The 21,911-nt window shown below is 39.5% G+C and overlaps 1 protein-coding gene across 6 annotated transcripts in view; it reads right to left on the reverse strand.

Annotated features, from left to right (window-relative positions):
• alpha-Catr (alpha-catenin related) overlaps positions 1 to 21,911 on the reverse strand; it is a 442,824-nt gene that overhangs the window by 3,534 nt on the left and 417,379 nt on the right. Inside the window, exon 14 of one of the 6 annotated variants that reach the window (XR_010518373.1) lies at positions 16,708 to 17,188. The exons of the other annotated variants lie outside the window; for them this stretch is intronic. The gene's annotated coding sequence lies outside the window, so the exon portion shown is untranslated. The remainder of the gene's footprint in view (positions 1 to 16,707; positions 17,189 to 21,911) is intronic. 6 annotated transcript variants of the gene reach the window in all.

A 21,911-nucleotide genomic window follows, 5' to 3' on the forward strand; every position in this document is an offset into this window, starting at 1 on the left:
TTTGTGTAATTTATTTAAGTCGTCAAAGCAATAGATTGTGTTTTTGATATGGTTACGGTGTAGTTTGAGTCAAAAAGTAAATCACTTAATTTAAGCTTTTTGGGAACATTTATCTTGTCCGGTTGGTTCGTGTTGGCGTTTCTGGTTCCCCTGGACTTGACATTAAACCAGGGGATAGCGGTATGAAAAATTCTGAAGATTTTTTATTAAACCTCGTGGCGACCTCTGCACTAGAGATGGTCGAGCTCGTTATTTTAAATACCTGAACCCAACCCGCACCCCCGACCCGAACCCGAAATGTGATTTTTCAAATATACGTCCCCCTCTAGGTTGCAAATACTCAGTTCAGATAAAACAATGCTTTTAGGAATTATTAAATTTGCTTCCAATCGCAATCATAACTTTTCACTCACTTAATCATCCACTAAAGATTGTTCTCGAAAAAAAAATGCAACACTTTCTTTTGTGTATAACTTTTTATTACATGGGTAAAAGTTGATGAAATTTTGAGTAAAATTAGTTTAGAGTGCAATAATTACATGTGCAAAATCTCGTCACAATTTGTCAAGTGGTTATCGAGATGGCTTCCAAGCAAGAAGTGCTTCGACAAAAAATTATGGGAGCGGTCGTGGAAAATCCAGGCCAGTCCCACATGAGGATCGCGAAAAATTTTGGAATCGACAATTCGACAGTGTCCCGTGTGGAAAAATCGTTCAAGGAGACGCAGAAGACCCAGCGGCGAGCTGGCAGCAGAAGAAAAGCGAAGACGACCGACCCCGTGAACGCAAGGAAGATGAGGGATTATAGTACAATTCAACCAAGGAAGGGGAGCGATTACTTCAAGCGCAATCCGAACCTTTCGATTCCGGACGTGGCCTTAACCGAACCGATAAACAGAATACGGTGGCCAAATCCCGCGTCAGGAAGCTGTACAAAACACACCCCTCGAAAGGAAAATCCACGAACCCCTCATTTTATCTGTCAAATTTTCATAGCGAACCAAAACAAACATAGTGTAGTACTAGAATTTCGACTAGAATGGGGTACGATAATCGATTTGTTTGGGACCAATAGGCTAGTCCAGTGTGAGTTTTGAGTATCATTGGTCATATTGCGTCCTTTTCTCGTGATTCAAGGCTCGCCTACGCAAACTTACACCATCTTGGGGTTGGGGAAAGTTTCCCCTATCCGACGATGCTGGTAATTTGCGTTCGATTGGCGAGGAAAGAATAATCAATGTTTTGTTTATAACAGTTGAAAGTACCTTTTCAATTGTTGTTCTACAATATATTGAATTGGTTGCGCTTTTTGATAGATCGAAATTCTATCGGCCAGACTATAAATATAGTGGCTATGGGTACACGACGTTAGGAATACGGTCGTTAGGCATACGAACGTTGGGCATAATGGACGTTAGGCATAATGGACGTTGGGCATAATGGACGTTCGGGTTGGAAATTTTCTCGACTTCCCTGGGCATAGAGTATAATTGTGCTTGCCACACAATATACAAATTCATGCATTGGTATTGGTATCGAAAGCTATCAATTAATGACTGTGGAAGTGCATTTAGAACACTAAGTTGAGAGCACGCAATAAGCTAATATGCGCTAAGCAATAAGCTTGAAAAGCGAACAAGAAGAAGAAAGCATAATGGACGTTAGGCATAATCTAGCCGATGAATTCCAGAAGGATGATAATGGGGACCGTCTATTGATTGCTGACTTCGGTGACAATAATGAAAGAGCCTTAATTTTTGGAACTCATGAAAACTTGCAACGTCTTGGACAGGCAAAGTATTGCGTTACAGATGGTACGTTTGGCACAGTTCCTTGTTTGTTTCGGCAACTCGTCACTGTTAATGGAAGTATCGCTGCCTCACATCAGCAGACGGTTCTGCTAGTTTTCATTCTGATGAAAACAAAAATAGAATCGTTGTATCGAAAAGTATGGCAGGAAATCCTGGAAGCAGCAGGTATGTTTTTTTTTATTGAATGAAAAACCACAGAAGACAGCATTCTTCATTTCATGAGCTGTTCTTTGGCATCACATGTTATTCAACCTTAGCTGTTTTTTTGTTATTGAATGAAAAATCACAGACTTCACCATTCTTTATGCCGTGAGCTGTTCTTTGAGGAAAACCTTTTCTTCTTTGACAATTGCAATATGTGTGTAAGAATATATTACAACAAATGGGTGATTTTTTTATTTCTAGATACGATTGATTTCAAAATATAGTTCAAAACTATGCTGAGTTTTCATTGCCAGGTTACTTAACCGCTATCGGTACTAATCTTGGATCTAAGTAAATATGTAGCTACGTCACTTATGATATGATAAATAATGGATTCCAATACTGTGCTTATTAAATAAACTATGTTTGTATAACTTGTATCATTTTTTATTCAACGCTTAGCCTAATTTAAGCATTGTTCACCATGCTCGAAACAGGTTTCTCGAGTTACACAGCAGTAAGGTATGTTATGCCTGACGTTCATTATGCCTAACGTATATTATGCCTAACGTCCATTATGCATAATGACTTTATGCCTAACGTCCGTATGCCTAACGTCCGTATGCCTAACGTCCGTATGCCTAACGTATTTATGCCTAATGGGGTACACTCTAGTGACTATAATAGGAAGTACATGAGCGAATCGGCGATCATTCCTTTGGCCAGAGGTGCCGATGAGAAACACACCTCACCGCCCATCATCAACGGATGAGGCTTGGTGAAGGTTTATAGATCAATCAGGGCTGGTAATAAATGTTAATGCGAATTAGAGTGTATCGCCATTAATTTTTCAATAATTTATGTATAATCACGCGTATAAATGAACCATAGAACCAAAAAAATTGGCAAAGAGAAGAGTTTCCTTTGAAGACGTTTGTGAGGCTGGTATGGGCTAATGAGTGCCGCTTTGACATTCAAGACACATATATTTTTTTTTACATTTTTTGAATCAATGCAGGCTTTGCAATCAACATCAAAATAGCAATTCTAAATGAACATTTCAAAGATCGTTTATGATTTAATCGAATCTCTTCATCGACTTTCTTCTGTTATAACCACGGTTTTGCAAACAGATATCATGCTAATTTTGTACCATTGTTATCTAGCATCAAAAACATCAAACACATCAGGGAATGTTTAGTAACTGAGTTATTAACGAAAGCGAAAGTCGATGAAGGGAATCAATCAATGCAGATATGACCTTTTGAAATGTTTATCTAGAATTTCTGTGAAGACTTAGGTTACTCATTGAATTAGTATTTTTTTTCAAATATTAGTAAAAGTTAATTCTTATATGAGAAATGTCACTCAAATATGAGTGAAATTTAAATGAGTAGAAGTTTACTCATTTTATGAGTGACCTACACGCTTTTTTGAGGCTACTCATTTTTGAGTCGAAAATCACTCAGTCCAGCCAAAAATTGGGAAAACATACTTTTACTCAAATGTGAGTAATCGTGCCTATGGAGGAAACTGGGTAACGGTTACTCAAATGATGACATTTGTCAACTGAATACTTTACATATAAAGCACTTCGTCCAGAAAGAATATTAAAAAAATTATGAAAATAGTAATTCTCTATTTATTGATACCTACGAACTATTTGTTAGAGTTGTATACCTCGCCAACTAGCTGCTGATAGTGGTCGCCATGCAGACTATTACCACAGATAACAGACGTTGAGGTTCGAACTAAATTTCTCTAAAAACTAGTGTAAATATTCCTATTCAACTTAAGCCCCCCTAACGGCGACCTCCCCACTTCAAAACCCTCTTTGATAACCTGATGGCGTTGGAGTTGCACAACTTACACTAGACACTAAGTGTTGGTAGCGCCAAGTGGCAATTTTACTCATTTAATGGGTAGTCCCAGTTTCCCTCGAAAATGCTTACTTTGTAGTCATTTTTGGGTATTTTGCAGTTACCGTGTATGGGACAGCGACCGAGATTGTTTAAAAATTGCTCTAAACCGCACTTTTCCCCCCCGCGACCTCCTCGCCCATATAGTGATAAAGCTGTCCACCATGGTTTGATCTACTCATATCCGTCAAAAGTAGGGCTACGCTGATAAACAAAACTGGTACTGACAAGATGACAAATTAACAACATCGTTCGGGTTCAGGTCGATGTTGAACATTCGTCCTCTTATCAGTCCCAACTTTGTTTACTCAATTTTGAGTAGACCTACTTTTGACTTGTCCTTTTATGCAAAGATTGAAATTTTGAGTGCGGAATTTTTCAGTGAAATAAAATGATAAGAAATGATCCACTGCGATTAACGAAACTGACATTGGCTTATGGGGTTGTCCTATAGGAGTGAACAGTTACAGATTCTTCGTCAACGCGAATGGTTTCACCAATACAGCAAAAAGGGTTATGAAATTAGGTTCACTTCGAAAATAAATTATAGGGGAAATTGCTCTAATGTTGGCCGATGGATCTAAGATTGGGCCAATGGCTAAAAATCTGCTATTTAACAATTTTACCTAGATGAACGCGTCATTGGGACGGTACTAATGGATATTTTGGTCGCTATTGAAAATTTAGTCGATTGTTGAATTCATGTATGGGCCCAAATTAGAGGCATTTAGGCCGACATTACATCCATTTCCCCTAATGTTCAAAAACCCCTCTGTTGATGATCTTCCGATTTTCTAGAAGGTGTTTGTCAAAATGGATTCCTGGTCTGACAGAAATAAGTCTGGTGCAATAGCAGGTTTATTTGAAAATTTTCCATCTGTCAAATTTAAGTGAATGTTCACTAAATGGACATTTCAAAACTACTGTTCACCAGCCAAAAGATCTTCATCTCCTGAATAGCTTTGAAGAATATATTAACTTTCAAGTTGGTCAGGATCTCGAGTTATTATATATTCGAGGATTTCACGTGTATTTTAGCACCGAGTAGTGAGATATATCAAACGCAAGAATTGCACGTGTAAAGACCGTTCCGATAATTATAAATACACTAACGATGAACCGTCATTTCAATATGCATGAAATATTTCACAAAATTCTGGTTGAATCCTGATGTTTACACCCTACTCTAACACGTGTTGTCAGTTGTTTTTTAAATATTTTGTGAGGAATTGTGAAAATCCGTGCATTACTCCTGAACAAATAAAACGGATTGTACACAAATGGTGTACCGTGAGTGGACTTTCCTTTAAAAAAAACTGGCTAAGCAGGACGGAATGAGCGTTAGAGGAGTACAAACCGCATTACGGAAGTATGAAGAATCCTTCCCTTTCAAAGATTCTCCGAGGCGTGGAAGAAAACCTGTCCCCGATGACCCTGCAATCGACCAGAAGATAAGAGATCATTCTAAGCAGCATCAGTTAGTATCAGTTCGAGATGTACACAGAGAAAAAAAAATACCCTAAATTTAAGTTCTTTTTACTTAATTTTGGGTAATTTTAAGTTTTGCATCCCACTCTCACTTCTTGTTATTGTCAAAAACGGACCGAGAGATTCGACTTTCTCATGACTATCGTTCATTAAGCTACTAGTGAGTATATGTATGAGATATTCTCAAATTTGAGTCAATTGAACTTAATTTTGGGTAGAAAATATTCACGAGTTTGTAATTATTTTTGCCGTAGTCAAATGTAAACTAATATAAACGGTTTAATGAAAATTAGCTTATTGAACGGAACATGGGAGATGAGTAAAAAGAACTTAATTTTGGGTAATTTTTCGATTCCGTGTAGCGAAGAAGATCGGTACTTCGGCAACAAATGTCATACGGGCCAAGAAAAGATTGGGATTGGAAACCCATCGGAAGCAGAAGCAACCATAACGAAGTAAACAGCAGGCTGCATTTGTGAGCTCGGAAGCTGTACGACTCAATGCTGGGGGAAAAATTGGGTTGCATAATCATGGATGATGAGACATACGTGAAACCCGATTATCAGACTCTGCCAGGACCGCAGCTCTGCACTTCGCCCAAAGGAAAGGATGTTCCTGAATCGGTCAAAGCCATTAACACCGAAATATTCGGCAAGAAGGTCATGGTTTGGCAGGTGATATGCCAGTGTGGAAAAATATTTCGACCATTTATAACGACAGACACAATGAATGGCAAAGTTTACGTGAAGAAATGTCTGCAAAACAGATTACTACCCTTCATCAGGCAGCATGACAAACCCTTTTGGCCTGATCTTGCTTCTTGCCACTGTTCAAAAGATTTGCTAGAGTGGTACGCCCTGTCAAAACTTCCTGGGCTTTGACAAAGAGATATTTCTTGTTGTAACCAATTACGTCAAATCCCACGTAGTATGGATACCGTTTACGCGGTTTCCGTTTACATTTTTCCAAGTTTTTGAGGAATGTCCGTTGATTTCAGATCGATTAGTACACGGCGAATGAGAACGACCAAATTTTAGTTTACACTCTCCCCCGAATAACACGTACCGCTTAAATCGAATTCGCGTAAATGGAGTACACAAGAAAACACCATCGCTCTGGTGAGATCAACAATGCACGGAGGTTTACCGTAAAAAGTCCGACGCGTTTAAACTTTTTCGGAAACGCGGAACACGCGAGAATTTCGATGCATACACATCTCTTGAACGCGAACTCAAGAGCCTCATCAAGGCCAAAAAACGGGGTTACTGGCGGCAGTTTGTAGACGGATTGTCGCGCGAAACGTCTATGAATACGCTTTGGAGTACGGCGCGAAGAATGCGTAACCGGTCTACTAACAACGAAAGCGAGGAATGCTCGCATCAATGGATTCTTAAATTCGCGCGAAAAGTGTGTCCGGATTCCGTGCCGTCGCAGTTGATTCCTCGCGAAACCGCGAATTCGGTAGACGAAATCAGTCAGCCTTTTTCAATGGTGGAACTTTCACTCGCTCTCCTTTCGTGTGGCAATTCTGCCCCGGGATCTGATAGAATCAAGTTCAACTTGCTGATAAACCTCCCAGACGTCACTATGAGGCGCATGTTGAACTTGTACAATCAGTTCATGGAGCTCAATATTGTTCCCGACGATTGGAGACGAGTAAGGGTGATAGCCATTAAAAAGCCTGATAAACCCGCGTCGGATCACAATTCGTATCGGCCCATCGCGATGCTGTCGTGTATTCGGAAATTGATGGAGAAAATGATCCTTCTTCGCCTCGACAAATGGGTTGAGACGAACCACCTTCTTTCAGATACTCAATTTGGTTTCCGTAGGGGTAAGGGAACGAACGACTGTCTCGCGTTGCTTTCCTCGGAAATTCAGTTGGCTTTTGCTAAGAAAGAGCAAATGGCTTCTGTGTTCTTGGATATCAAGGGGGCTTTTGATTCAGTATCCGTTGAAGTTCTTTCAGAGAAACTCCACGTTTGTGGATTGTCTCCATTAATGAATAATTTTTTGTACAATTTGCTGTCAGAAAAACATATGAGCTTTTCTCATGGAAACTCTACAGCTTTTCGATTTAGCTACATGGGTCTCCCCCAAGGCTCATGTTTAAGCCCCCTTTTGTACAATTTCTACGTTAGAGAAATTGACAATTGTCTTAGTGACAATTGCACGTTGAGACAACTTGCAGATGACGGCGTAGTGTCTATCACAGGGCCAAAAGAGGTTGACCTGCAAGGACCCTTACAGGATACCTTGGAAAATTTGTCTACTTGGGCTATTCAGCTAGGTATCGAATTCTCCACGGAGAAAACTGAGTTGGTCGTTTTTTCTAGGAAGCATAGCCCAGCACAACCGAAGCTTCAACTTTTGGGTAAACCGATCACTCATTCCATGTCTTTTAAATATCTCGGGGTCTGGTTCGATTCCAAATGCACCTGGAGATCCCACATTGAGTATCTGAGACGAAAATGCCAACTAAGGATCAATTTCCTTCGGTCAATTACCGGAACGTGGTGGGGAGCCCATCCACAAGATCTTCTGACGTTGTACCGGACAACGATTTTATCGGTTCTAGAATATGGTAGTTTTTGTTTCCAGTCGGCAGCTAAAACGCACATCATCAAGCTGGAAGGGATCCAGTATCGTTGTCTTCGTATCGCGTTAGGATGCATGCACTCGACTCATACTATGAGTCTCGAAGTGCTGGCGGGCATGTTGCCACTATCCGTCCGTTTTTCAGAGTTATCTCTGAGGCTCCTCACCCGTTGCGAAGTAATGAACCCACTGGTGATCGAAAACTTTGAGAAGCTTCTGGAGTTAAATCCTCAAACATGTTTTATGACTTTGTACTACCTTTATTTAACACAGAATGTCAGCCCTTCAAGAAATATTCCCAATCGTGTAGTCTTCTCCGACAATTCAGTGAATTTTGATTTATCTATGACGCAGGAAATCCGCGGAATTCCAGAGCATCATCGTCCTATGATTGCTCCGTCATTATACGCTGCAAAGTTTGGCCATGTTGATTCTGGAAGAACGTTTTTCACAGATGGATCTCTAATAGAGGAGTCCGCTGGTTTTGGTGTATTTAATGAATTTCATAGCGCCTCTCGAAAACTTGAAGCTCCTTGTTCTGTGTATGTGGCTGAACTGGCAGCAATTCACTACACTTTGGAAACTATTGCTTCACTTCTTCCAGACCACTACTTTATTTTTACGGATAGTCTCAGTTCTGTCGAGGCTATCCGTTCCATTAGGCCGGTAAAGCACTCTTTCATCATCACCTTCGCGTGGGTCCCTTCGCATTGCTCAATTTTGGGCAATGAGAAGGCGGATTCACTTGCGAAGGTGGGCGCTATGGAAGGCGACATTCATGATCGACAAATCGCCTATAGTGAATTTTTCTCTATTTATCGTCAGCAGTCGCTCGTTAGCTGGCAACATCAATGGAGTGAAGGGAGCATGGGACGATGGCTACATTCAATTATCCCTAAGGTGTCGAAGTTTGCATGGTTCAAAGGGTTGGACTTGAGTCGAGACTTCATACGCGTGATGTCTCGTCTCATGTCCAATCACTATTGTCTAAACGCTCACTTGTTCCGTGTGGGGTTGGGAGACAGCAATCTCTGTGAATGTGGACAAGGTTACCAGGACGCTGATCACATCCTTTGGTCTTGTGCGGAGTATCGTGGAGTCAGATCACATTTTTATGATTCCCTTCGGGCTCGAGGTAGACAACCTAATGTTCCAGTTCGGGATATTTTGGCTAGACGCGATCTGGAGTTTATGAAACTCATATATGTTTACTTTAAGGATATTAACCTTAGATTGTAAGTTTGATTAACCTTGTGTTTAGTTTGTATTTTGTACGTGTGAGGTTTTTTTTTTCAATGTTTGGTTTTAAGATGAATAGAAATAATTTCATGTTTTAGGATTAATTAAATAGTTGTATCGTAAACCACATTTCAAACCTCCTTCTTCCCTTTTCCCATCCAAAAAATTGTAAATCTCCACTAACCTCGAGACAACCGCGAATACTCGGTCCAGTTCCTTTAACTTTAAATTTAAGACAGTAATAATGTATAACGCAAAGGATAACTCGGCGCTGTAAAGTTTATTCGATTGAGCCTGTACAAATAAAGTAATTATAAAAAAAAGGAGTACACGTAGCATATGGGATTTCCCAACATACATTGAATGTTTAATAAGAGCTTATTCAGGCAAAACGAAGCTTTTTTTAGCTAAGAATTGCTTATTCAGCTGTTACTCAACTCAAATTGTTCGTTGAGTTCACCAAATAGGGACCAACATGGAATATCTCACGATCCAGGACATATAAAAGGTTACTGTCTTCGGCAAAGTTTTTCAGTAGATTAACACCTAATGGTTGGTGGACAGAAGCTCGGAATTTCCTCACTACGTGCCGCTAGTTTGCATGAATTAGTGATTTCCTTGTTTTTGTGATATCTGGAAATCCTTGCCATCTAGGAGGTTGCTTTCTTCGGCGAAGTTGTTCAGTGGATCAAAACCTTATGGTTGGTGGACAGAAGTTCGGAATTTTCTCAAAGGGTGGTTCGACCGTTATAAACAACGAAACAAGTTGCACAATGTACGTATGCGCGGCGAGAAGGCATCGGCATGTCGTATCAGCTGCCATATTTCCACGAACATTTTCAGAAATAATCGAACAAGGCGGATACACTCGAAAGCAAATTTATAATTGCGACGAGACCAAACTTTTTTATCGGAAAATTCCTCAGCGATCTTACGCCGTTGAACATCTTAAAAGTGTTCCAGGGATCAAGGCGGACCCAAGAGCGCTCAAGAACATCAGCAGAGATCAGCTACCGATACATTACCGAGCTAACAAAAAGGGATGGGTGACCTCATCCCTTTTCTCGGACTGGTTTAACAACATTTTCGCTCCAGATGTTGAACAAATGTGTCGGGACAGGAACCTCTCGTTCAAAGTCCTATTGGTGTTGGACAACGCGCCTAGGCCCCCCCCCCCTTCCTCTCCTAGTTAATCCATCCGAACATCGCAGTGACTTACCTCCCTCCAAATACGCCTTCCATACTACAGCCGTTGGATCAAGGGATAATCGCAAACTTTAAGTTGCGTTACATCCATCATAGCTACCGCACGATTGTGGACCGAATGGATGAAAAAGGGGACGATTTGATTAAATCGTGGAAGAAGTTCACTATCAAAGATACCTTTGACAGCCTGGAAAAAGCCGTTCGTGATATGAAGCCTTCTACACTCAAGAACTGCTGGAATGCTCTTTTGCCACCTGAAATCAGCGGAAATGTCAATGAAACCAGCAACGACAATGCAAACGTCGCCCAAGACATTCGAGCTCTGGAACCGGCGCTGGGAGCTGTTGATATGACGCAAGCTGAAATTTATGAACTGATTGCAGAAAAGGAAACAACGGTTGAAGAAGTACTTGGAGATCTTGAAACTCATGGCGGTTAGCCTTGAGATGCCAGCACCAAGCGCTCATGAATTTAAGGACCAACACCAAAAACTAACGGAGCTGCAGCGCTTTCTCACTCTCGACACGAACGAGGAGCGCCGGACTAAGGCTTTCGAATTGCTGACGGATTGTGGAAGCCTTCTTTTGGATGGAAGGAAGAAACTGAGATGTAATCGTTTGATTTTTTTTTTATAAATTCATATAGATCAAATGTGAAAAGTACACTATCATACACCGAAGTAAACATTGATTGATCAAAATCCAAATATTCATTTAATTTTTTTTAAACCGGGAAATTCAACATGACAGTCCACATACTAAACGTAAAAAATTCCACCAAAAGGATTCTGTGCTTGGTTTTATTTCCTGATCATTTTTTACAACCATACCAAATATGATTGTTATTTAATTTTCAACTATCTTCACGCAAACTAAGAATAGCAGCTGGGTGAAAATTACGAAGGAATGATAGAAGTGATATTGCTGAATGACGAAGTCGACTCTCCTTGACTACTTTCCATATTGGACTTTTGCGTTGCTCGAAGTCGTCTCCTGCAGCAAACAATGTTTAAGGGCAGATTTCATAATGCTATATTTTCCTAGAATGACAGTTTCTTGTTATAAAGCACGAAGAACATTTCACATATACAGCAGCAGGACAAAGTTGCCGAAATATCAACTAATTTATTTAAAAAAAATAACGGTATGGTCTACTGAACAACTTTGCCGAAGACAGCAACTTCCTAGATGGCAAGGATTTCAAGATATGACATAAACAAGGAAATCATTAGGTCTTGATCTACTGAACAACTTTGCCCAAGACAGGAACCTTTATATGCTCAGGATCGCGAGATATTCCATGTTGGTTCCTATTAGGTCAAATCCCATATGCTACGTGTACTTATACGCGATTCCCTCGCGTAAACGGAATCATTCGAGACCAACGTAGATGGAATTCGTGTAGCCCGAGTTCGCGTTCTTCGGGGGGAGAATGTAGTTCACTCATAATCTCCCAAAGTGCAGGAACTCAGCGATGAGTAAATTCTGCCGGAAGATGAGGAAAGTGACGAAAATTTTATTCAGTGTAGAAGAAGTACTAATAGACTGAGTTAATCCAATCTTTGCTTTTCTCATATTCGGGAGTTTTTTTTTCCTGGAAAAACCTGGGAAAACATAAGGCAAATTTACTCATCGCTGAGTTCCTGCACTTTATGTGATTAAACTCAAATTTGGGTTATTCTCATTTGCCGGCAGCAAAATGGCAATGGAAAACTCACACTGTTGCACAAAGTATAACGCGCGAGTACTCGTGCTACAAAAGTTGGCATGAGTAACGAATGTTAAGGGGAGCACCAGGTAAAGTATTTAAATTATATTGATTTAAATATCTGTTATTCTTGTAATGCATATTAAGTGTTTTAAATTTTATTTAAATACTGCTATTTTTATTTATTCTGTTGTCATTACTTATTTAACCATGTTCAGCAGCACGTGGAAAAAACAGCTTTTTACTCGACCTTCTCCAATTCGCATGAAATTTGTCATAATTGTTTTTTATGGGTAATCATTCGCATTTTTGCTACAATTCAGCCATTAGGAAATGGACAAAATAACGGCTTTAATATATTTCAATATGTTGTAGCACGTAAATGTCACTCCTGATCGAAATGACGTCTGAAAAAAAAGCTGTAAAGAGAACTGATCTTTTTAAAAAATATGTACAAGGCATTTTTTTAAATTTTTTTTCAAAATTTGTTGACAATGCCCATAGCTTAAACATTCCAAAAGTTTTAATTTTTCATTTTGACGTAGGACTACGTCTGTGATTTTTATATGGAGGTACACTTTGTGAAAACCGAAAATGGAACATGTAACGAAATTATGAAAGATTTTGAGCGTTAATAGCTCAGCTGCCCCTGGACCAATTTCAATAATTGTATCATCAATCGATCAGCACTATTTCAACGCATCGATAGAAATGCTTTTGACTGTTGATTTTCAACAAGATACTATTGAAAAAGTGGTAAATGTTAAGCATTGTCAAAAGCGTCGAAATAACTAACAAATCCACCAAATACGTACATGCATATGCTGCTTCCCCAACACAACCATCAGAGAATCGTTTGTAGCATTGCCGTTTCCCTAACACAGTCATCAGAGTGTCATTAGTAGACGGAACAAGTCTAGGTGGCATTCACCTCCGATCTTCGGGCGTGTGCGAATAGAGAGGATGCAATTGCATAACATTTTGCACACTCATCGCCATATTTAGAACCACACCCCCAACGACTACACAAAATGCTCTCCAGAGTTGTAATCTTGGAACCAAACTTGGACGCAGGGGTGCAAGTGATTTTGATCGATTTTCTTCATCGACTTTCTGTTTCGTTAATAACTCGACGGCAAACACATTCATAGATACGTTTGTTGTTCTGGATGATAGAAGAGCATAGCAAAAATAGTGCGAAATAGGTTACTGAAGCCATGGTCATCAAAAAAGGAAATCAATGAAGAGAATTGATTTTACCCCCTCTGCTTCTAAGCTCCCTAATTCAGTCGTCGTCAAAGTAATGACAACTAGCATCACACCGCTTTTGCTTCCTGGGATACACTTGCTGGTTGCAGTTCTGCTGTTCGACATTTTCGAAGGACCTAAAAAAAACATGACGTTAAACAATGTTCTAGGCATTCCTAAAAGTTAAATTATTCGATTAAGGAATAATCATAAAGATTTTTCCAGCTATTCGATTAAATATTTATCATTTTCAATTATTCCCTTTTTATTTCAACTCGTTTGATTTAGCGCAGTAGGGAATATAAAAAAGTACTAGCTTATCTGAACAGGCATAGAGAAGAACCATGACGTGAAACAGGATCACAATCTCCGAAAAAAGTGTTAAACGTCTTTCTGCTAAAGGCTAAGATTTACCAAATTGTTGAGAGAAGGCGTTTAACCAGAAAAAAAACTTAAAAGGGGAGGAGCTTAAGCTGGGTGGACATTGATATTTTACCGGCTGTTTCTTTACAACGCATAATTTAGTGTAGAAAGGATCAGCAGTTGCAGTGTATGATAAAATACCCAAAATGGGCGGGGCAAGATTTTCTAGCTTTCGAAAAATTATTTTTTTCATCTTCGATTGACAAGCGACAAACCCGTAAAAAGAGGAGGAATTCCAGCTGATGCCCTCAATTGTTGTTTTCGTACAGTTGCTGGCCGAAACTCGTCCCATTTGGTGGTGTCGTTAGCATCTAGTGTTTCGTTCGATGTCCAGTGCCATATTATTTATTGAATCGCATCACAGGGTTTCCCTGTAGTATCTTTGCATCTCTCAGGTGAATCAAATTTCATCGTCATTATTATCTTCATAATTTTTAAGACGACAACTATGACTCGCCGTTCGAGAGGTAGCCGTTCTCCTGTCAATTCTAGTTCCTGCATTCCCAGGCATCAAATTGCCGCTCTAATAAAGGCGTTTGTTTACGACCAGAAGCAGAACTCGCCAGAGAAAGCGGAGAAACAGCAAACTATTAATGGACCGAAAAATTCGGGTGCTTGGTAACAAACTGTTTGTTACCTTAAACGTGCCGCTCATTTCTGTTAATCTGTCACATCTGAACCGGTTGAATCGCAGATTGAATTTACACAAACGGCCTTTTTCAGGGTCTTCAATTTATCTTCAAGAGACAGGTTGGCCACCAATATTTTCCAAAAGAGTTAAATTTCTGAACATGACGCAACTAAAATTCATATCAAAAGATTCTTTTCAGAACAATCATAGTCATAGAAAAGAGTATAAACAGAGAGAACCCCGCTAAAATTCCTATTCCTACACAAAACACAAACTCCTTCTGTAGTTAAAAAATAACGTTTATTATATAAGACCACGTAGTCCTACGTCACCATTGTGTACAACCCCATAGGGCTGTCTCTTGTAGTTTTTTTTTTATTTTAAAACACTTTTTTGAAAATTTTCTCTGAAACTAAAGGTAAAAAATTGTCGTTTATATTTTTTCCAGAAAGACTTTATTATTCTCTGCAACTTTGTCTCAGTCATCATTTCGATCAGAAGTGAAGTTTACGTGCTACAGTATATTAAAAAATGTCAAAGACGCCATTTTGAAACATATTCAAAATGCCCGAATTTTAGCAAAAATTGGAATGATAGCCCATAACTAACTTTTACGCAAAATTGCATGCAAATCGGAGAAGATCAAATTTTCCCAATTCGCCACTCGGCATATGGGACTGTTCCTTGGCACGTTTTTTATTCACAGTGTTGGTATGTTTTAATTGAAATCTTTAAAACAAAACTTTAATTAAACCTATTAAAAATAATCATTCGCAGACCTTCATCACATTGAAAACTCTTTCAAAAAACAATCTCACATTCAATACCCGTGAAATGAGCTGAAACTCGTTCAATTACAGTCCACATTGCTCTGGATCCATGCATTGCTAAAAAACCCATTTAAAATGCCACCATCAACGCTCAAAAGACACCTTCTTGCAACCGCAAAGTTTCGGAAACTCCTTCTACCACCAATTAAAATCCCCCCGGTTCGTTCACAGTTGTGAGAAAAACGGCCACCCAACCCTCATTTTTCTAATGGACAAAATCAAAAATCATCGGGAAATGGGAAAAATTGCAATCTAATTAAATTCCCATCAAAGCACAAAAGCACCTCAAACTGTGTGGAAGGAATCTAACGCCACAGTGGATGGCGAATCCCTTCAAAGTCGTACGAGCGTCTGCTGAGGTTGACGTTATTGTTGTCGGTGTAGGTGTTGCTGTTGCTGTTGCTGGTGGTGTTGTTGATGTTGTTGTTGCTGTTGTTGTTGTTGTTGTTGTTGTTGTTGTAGTTGTTGCTGTCGTTGTAGTTGTTGGTGTGACTGTTGCTAGCCGAGGAGGTGGAACCGGGTGTTTCTGCAATTTCTGGCTCCTATTGGCGCAGGGGATGGTAGTGGCGGTGGCGATGGTGGTTTGTGATTCGGAAGAATAGAGAAAAAGTGAGATGGAGAGAAGAAAGACAGACGGTGGGAAGCTTTCCACGTAATAGCAATATCTATTAAGTTTTTTGGCAATCAATTCGGTGAACATTCGTTTCGGAGGATGGGTTGAAGAGGGTCTACCTCGTCAATACATCGACAATGATTCCGATAGATATGGATGGAGTTGGCATGGTTCCCGCTGATTGGTGGTTGCTCTAGATGGGGTTTAATGACAAATTATCGGGTGTTGCTTAGCAGCTAGACTAAATAGATCGGCGGACGAGGTGAGTGAAGTGCAAAATGGGAGAACAGTGGAGACGCATGGTCAATTTCTAGCCTACCATCATTGATTGGGTGAAGATGATTCCGAGAGGTCAAGGTAGAAACATGGCACATCCCAAATTTGATTTGCCTTCAATTGGCAAATTGAATCACAACAACTAGGATAGGAAAATCAAGGGCTCTAGCAAAGTGACACAACACACATGTATTAGGTTTTCGGGACAATCAAACATTAATGAATGAAGCGAAAAATCGGTACCATACGGACGAAGCACGGGGAGCAGAGCAATAATAACATCAACACTGAGAGGGCGAATTGGATTGTATCGATTGGTTTGGCATTTTCTGTGTTGTTTTATATGAGCTCCCTCTGATAGGTCAGTGTGTTGCTTGTTTCCCCCTCCCTCCCCTCGGTACTGTGTGTTTATTTTTCCAATATGCTCATTCAATCGACATGGCGGATCTGTTGCGCTCCGAAGAGACCTATATCTCGGTCGGGGTCAGGTCAGGTGCTTCGATGAAATGAATTCGGACTTGTCTTGGGTTCTACTCGTGAGGCAATGTGAGAAAGACTCCCTGCTGTGAGCTAACCTATAGAAAATGATGCGGTGTGTGTCGATGAGATTTCATTGGGATGATTACTCGGAGTGCGGTGCTGTACAGTCTAGGTGAAGATAGCGTGATTGGCACACTCTAGTCGTCTATTATTGCACTCCTGATAACAACGGTTGTAGCGCAGGGCAGGTGAGCTGGTGTGATGAGTTTCGATATCGGCTGCAAAGTGTTACTGTTTGTGTTCGATTTCATATTGCTTCTTCCTGACTGATTTCATTTCTGCGTCCAAGCTTGACACTTATCTCGCTATGATTTGCTCTCGAACGAGCGCAGTCACACTAGACGAACACTTCACCGAAGTCACGCTCGGGCTACACAGGAGGCAATGACAACACAACATGGTGGTTCGTTATCAGAATGGATTCGGAGGAGTTTTGGATGAGAACGTGATTAGCGCGGTTCTTCCTGTCCTTACCCGTCTATCCTCACTAGTCATCTGTTTCTTGATCGCTCCGAGCTGTTGCTTGACAAACGGGAACGGGAACGGGAACACGATTAGTTTCGTGGAATATGGATTTGTAGGGGGGGTTGGAGAGGGGGTCGAAATGACGGGGAGTTTGTGAGGAGGGAAGATTTTAGACTCACTGAGCAGAAGTTTGGGGCGAGAATTTCCAGCGATGGAGAAATTTCGGTTCCCTATATACATCTAGCGCATTCCGATTGGGTATGGTCTCGAGTGACTGCGAATCAATGGTATATTTACAAGATGAAAATGGATGTTGAATTAATAACTCATCGATAGATAGCAAATGTACGGATTGGACTCGGCCAAACAACATGATCGTTATGATACAATTATTATTCGCAGAAGTCCAACGGATTTCTACTACTGTAGGCGATTGTCCGTTGATGTACTCCTTTTCAGTAGGTTCAGGAGGAAAATATGCACATTCTTAAAACATTCTGATTCTCAAGCTCCTGATGATTTCGAAATACCAGAAGTTGGCGGAGGTCCCTCAATATCTATGTTGGATTTAATTTTTGGCCAACTAAGCACAACCCGCACTTTACCTCTCTTTTTCGAACGGATTTTTAGAAAAAATTGAGTGTTTATACTACAGATTATTTCTAATTTATTTACATTTCCGTATGTACCATTGGGTTTGATAAAGATAAAACACTTTCTAAATTTCTCAGGAGTTTTGATTTTGGCTTTCTCAGCCTTGCGCAGGGCCAAAAGGGCCAAATGGGCCAAAAGGGCCAAAACAGCCAAATGGGCCAAAAGGGCAGTTTCGCATTGCCCGGTATTTTGGCCGTTTATTGTGGTCTATCTGGAGGGTAAAACGTCTAAGCAGTGAGAAAAGCCACAATGCATATCTTTAAGCTTCCTCAAAAGTCTGGATTTTTTCTAAACTCATTGAAGCTGCCCTTATAATCTGTAAGCTTCTCTGAAAATTGCGTGACTTCCCTCAGGGTCTTGGAATTTCTTTAAAGTATTCAAAGTTTTCCTAAAGTTCCCTATACTACTCTGAAGTTCTTAGAACTTCGTTAAAGTTCCTGCAGGTTCCGTGAAACTGACGTCGTCTTGAAGTTCACGAAGCTTTTCTGAAGTGCTCGAAAGTTTATAGAAGTTTTCAGCACTTCCCATTATCCCGCAGTCTGTTCATGAAACTTCCCTGAAATCCTCGGTATTACCTTTCTTTCTTTGGAATTTCTTTTCATTTCCTAAAAAGTTTGATGCCCGTTTTTAAGTCCCTTTAATTTTCCTGACGTTCATGGAACTTCACTAAAGTTCCCGTCATTCTTCTGAGAATGTTCCTGGAATTGTCTTGAAACCAATGAAACTGCCCTGAACATCTCTTTGACTTCCCTTTGACTTTTTGTTAAGCTTTTAAAACTTTCCTGATGTTCTTTAAATGTTGGAAGATCTAGAAAGATTCCGCTATTTGCTTTAATTGAATGGAGCTGCCTTAAAGTTCTCGAAATATACCTGAAGCTCTCGGAACTTATTATAAGTTCCCGCAATTTCCCTGAATTCAGAACGACCCCAAAAATCACGAACAATCACTTGAGATTTTATCACTCAATTAAAGTTTTAGAAACTTCTTTAAAGTTCACATTTTTTTTCCGGAATTTAATAAAACAACCTTGAAGCTTTTTGACCTTCACACAAATTCTTGAAACTTTCGTTAAGTAGGGGAAATGGCTCAAATGTTGGCGTATGGATCATCGCTAAAAATCTGATATTTATCAATTTGATCTAGATGAACGCGTCATTGGGACGGTACTAATATATATTTTTGGTCGCTACTGGAAATTTAGTTGATTGCTGAATTTATGTAGCGGTCCAAATTAGGGGCATTTAGGCCGACATTACACCCATTTCCCCTATATGAAACTGCTCTGAAACTATCAGAACCTAACATTAAAGATCTTTAAGTTTCCCCGTAGTTTTGGACGTTCTTGAACTCGGAATTACTCTGATGGATTCAGATTTTCGATGACTTTCATGGAATTTCTTTAAAATTCTCATAACTTCATTAAGGTTCCCGCATTTTTTTCGAATTGTAATGGAACTATCATAAGGTTTTAATTTTTTTTTCCAGAAGATCTTGGAGCATTATTGAGGCTGTTCTTATAATCTGCAAGCTTCTCTGAAAATTGTGTGACTTCCCTGAGGGTTAAGTTTTCCTCAAGTTCCCGGCACTGCTCTGAAGTTCTTGTAATTTCTTAATAGCACCTGCCGTTTCCCGTTGACGTCGTCTTGAAGTTCATGAAGCTTTCTTGAAGTGATCCAAACTTTATAGATGTTTTCAGAACTTCGCATTATCCCGTATTTAATGAAACTTCCCTGAAATTCTCGGTATTTCCTTTCATTCCTTGGAATTTCTTTAAATTTCCTAAAAAAAATGAGGACCGTTCAGAAGATTCCTTAATTTTCCTAACGTTCATGGAACTTCACTAAAGTTCCCGCCATTCTTCAGATAAGGTTCTTGAAATTGTACTGAAACCAATGAAAGTTCCCAGAATATCTGTTTAACTTTCCGACGTTTTCTGCACTTTTGAGGATTTATTTGATCTTTTAGAAGTTCCCGAAATTTTTGTTAAACACTTAAAACTTTCCTGATGTTCTTTAATTTTTAGAAGATCTAGAAAGATTCCGCAATTTTACTTAATAGAATGGAGCTGCTTTAAAGTTCTCGAAATATACCTGAAGCTCTCGGAACTTATAAGAAGTTCCCGCAATTCGCCTGAAATTCAGAACGGCCCCAAAAATCACGTAACATCACTTAAGATTTTAATACTCAATTGAAGTTTTGGAAACTTCATTAAAGTTCACATTTTTCCGGAATTTAATGGAACAACCTTGAAGCATTTTGATTAATTTCATTCATTTTTCAAATTTCATTTCATTTGATTCACTTCAAATTCATGAAACTTTCGTTAAGTATATAAAACTGCTCTGAAACTATCAGAGCCTAACATTAAAAATCTTAAAACTTCCCCGTAGTTCTGGACGTTCTTGAACTCAGAATTACCCTGATGGTTTTGGATATTCCATGAATTTCATGGAATTTCTTCAAAAATTCTCAAAACTTCATCAAGGTTCCCACATTTTTTCGAATCTTAATGGAACTAACTATATTTTTTTCCAGAAGTTCTTGGAGCTTCACCGAGGCTGCCCTTATAATATGCAAGGTTTTCTGAAAATTGCGTGACTTACCTGAGGGTTTCGGATTTTCTTTTAAGTTTCTAAAGCTTTCCTCAAGCTCCCTTCACTGAAGTTCCCTCAATTTTTCTGACGTTCATGAACTCTGAAGTTCTCGTTAACCTTCTGAGAATGTTCCTGGAATTGTCTTGAAACCAATGAAACTGCCCTGAATATCTCTTTGTCCGAGAGTCAAGAAATTTTGAGAAATTTAATGAAGCTCTACGAACTTATGGAGAATTTTGAAAACTTTGCATTAGCTCCATTAACATCCCAAAAAATTCGAGAATCTTCCAGAAGTTCTGAGAATTTTATGGAAATTCATGGGAAATCCGAAGCTATCAGGGTAATTCAAGTAATTCAGGGTAGTTCAAGAACGTTCAGAACTACAGGGGAAGTTTAAACATCTATAATGCGTTTTCTGCAGAAGTGTCTGAAATTTTGATTAAATTCTGAAAGCTTTCCTGATGTTCTTCAATTTTTGGAAGATCTTGAAAGAACCTGCCATTTAACTGAGCTGAATGGAGCTGCGTTAAAGTTCTTGAAATATACCTGAATCTATTGGAACTTCCCAGAATTTCTCGCAACTTTCCTGATATTTCAGACCTGCTCTGAAGTTCTCAGAACGACCCCAATATACTTAACTAATATTCTTGAAACTTTTGTGAAATCTATGAAACTACTCTGAAACTATCAGACCATAACATTATGGATGTTTAAACTTCCCCTGTAGTTCTGGACGTTCTTGAACTACCCTGAATTACTTGAATTAGCCTGATAGCTTCGGATTTCCCATGAATTCTCAGAACTTCTGGAATATTCCCGAAATTTTTTGGGATGTTAATGGAGCTAATGCAAAGTTTTCAAAATTCTCCATAAGTTCGTAGAGCTTCATTAAATTTCTCAGAATTTTCCTGACCCTCGAACGGCCCGAAACTTATCAAAATTGTCCTGAAATTTTCAGAATTTCCCAAAAGTTTCTTGGTTTGCGTAAATAGTAAAGGGGAAACCTTGGGGGAACAAATAAAACAGAAGCAGAACAAAGTGCTTTTGGAAACTCGTTTGGGTTTGGTGAACTTGACGGAAGTTCTATGAACATTTTGGAAGTTCTATGAACATCTCTAAAGTTATATGAGCTGTTCAGGAGCTTCATGTACTGCTTGGAAGTTTTTTTTTAATGCTCGGAAGGGTTGTAAACTGCTTGGAAGATCTATAAACTTCTCTGAAGTTCCATGAACTGCTCGAAAATTCTATGATCATCTCGGTAGTTCTCTAAGAATTTCTGAAGTTCTACGAACACCTCGGAAGTTCTATGAGCATCTCGCGAAAGGTCTATAAACTGTTTAGGAGCTCTATGTACTGCTCGGAAGTTCTAAGAACTGCTTGGAAGTTCTATGAACTGCTTCTTTCTTTTGCTTCGCATTTCAAGCTTACTGTTCATCGCATATGAGCTTATTGCGTACTCTCAACTTAGTGTTCTAGATGCACTTGCACAGTTATTAATTGAGCGCTTCCGATGCCTGTACCATTT

The sequence above is a fragment of the Ochlerotatus camptorhynchus genome, unplaced genomic scaffold, assembly GCF_037179485.1.
Source record: "Ochlerotatus camptorhynchus isolate MF236.1 unplaced genomic scaffold, CSIRO-AGI_Acam_v1.1 ptg000364l, whole genome shotgun sequence".
NCBI lineage: Eukaryota > Metazoa > Arthropoda > Insecta > Diptera > Culicidae > Ochlerotatus > Ochlerotatus camptorhynchus.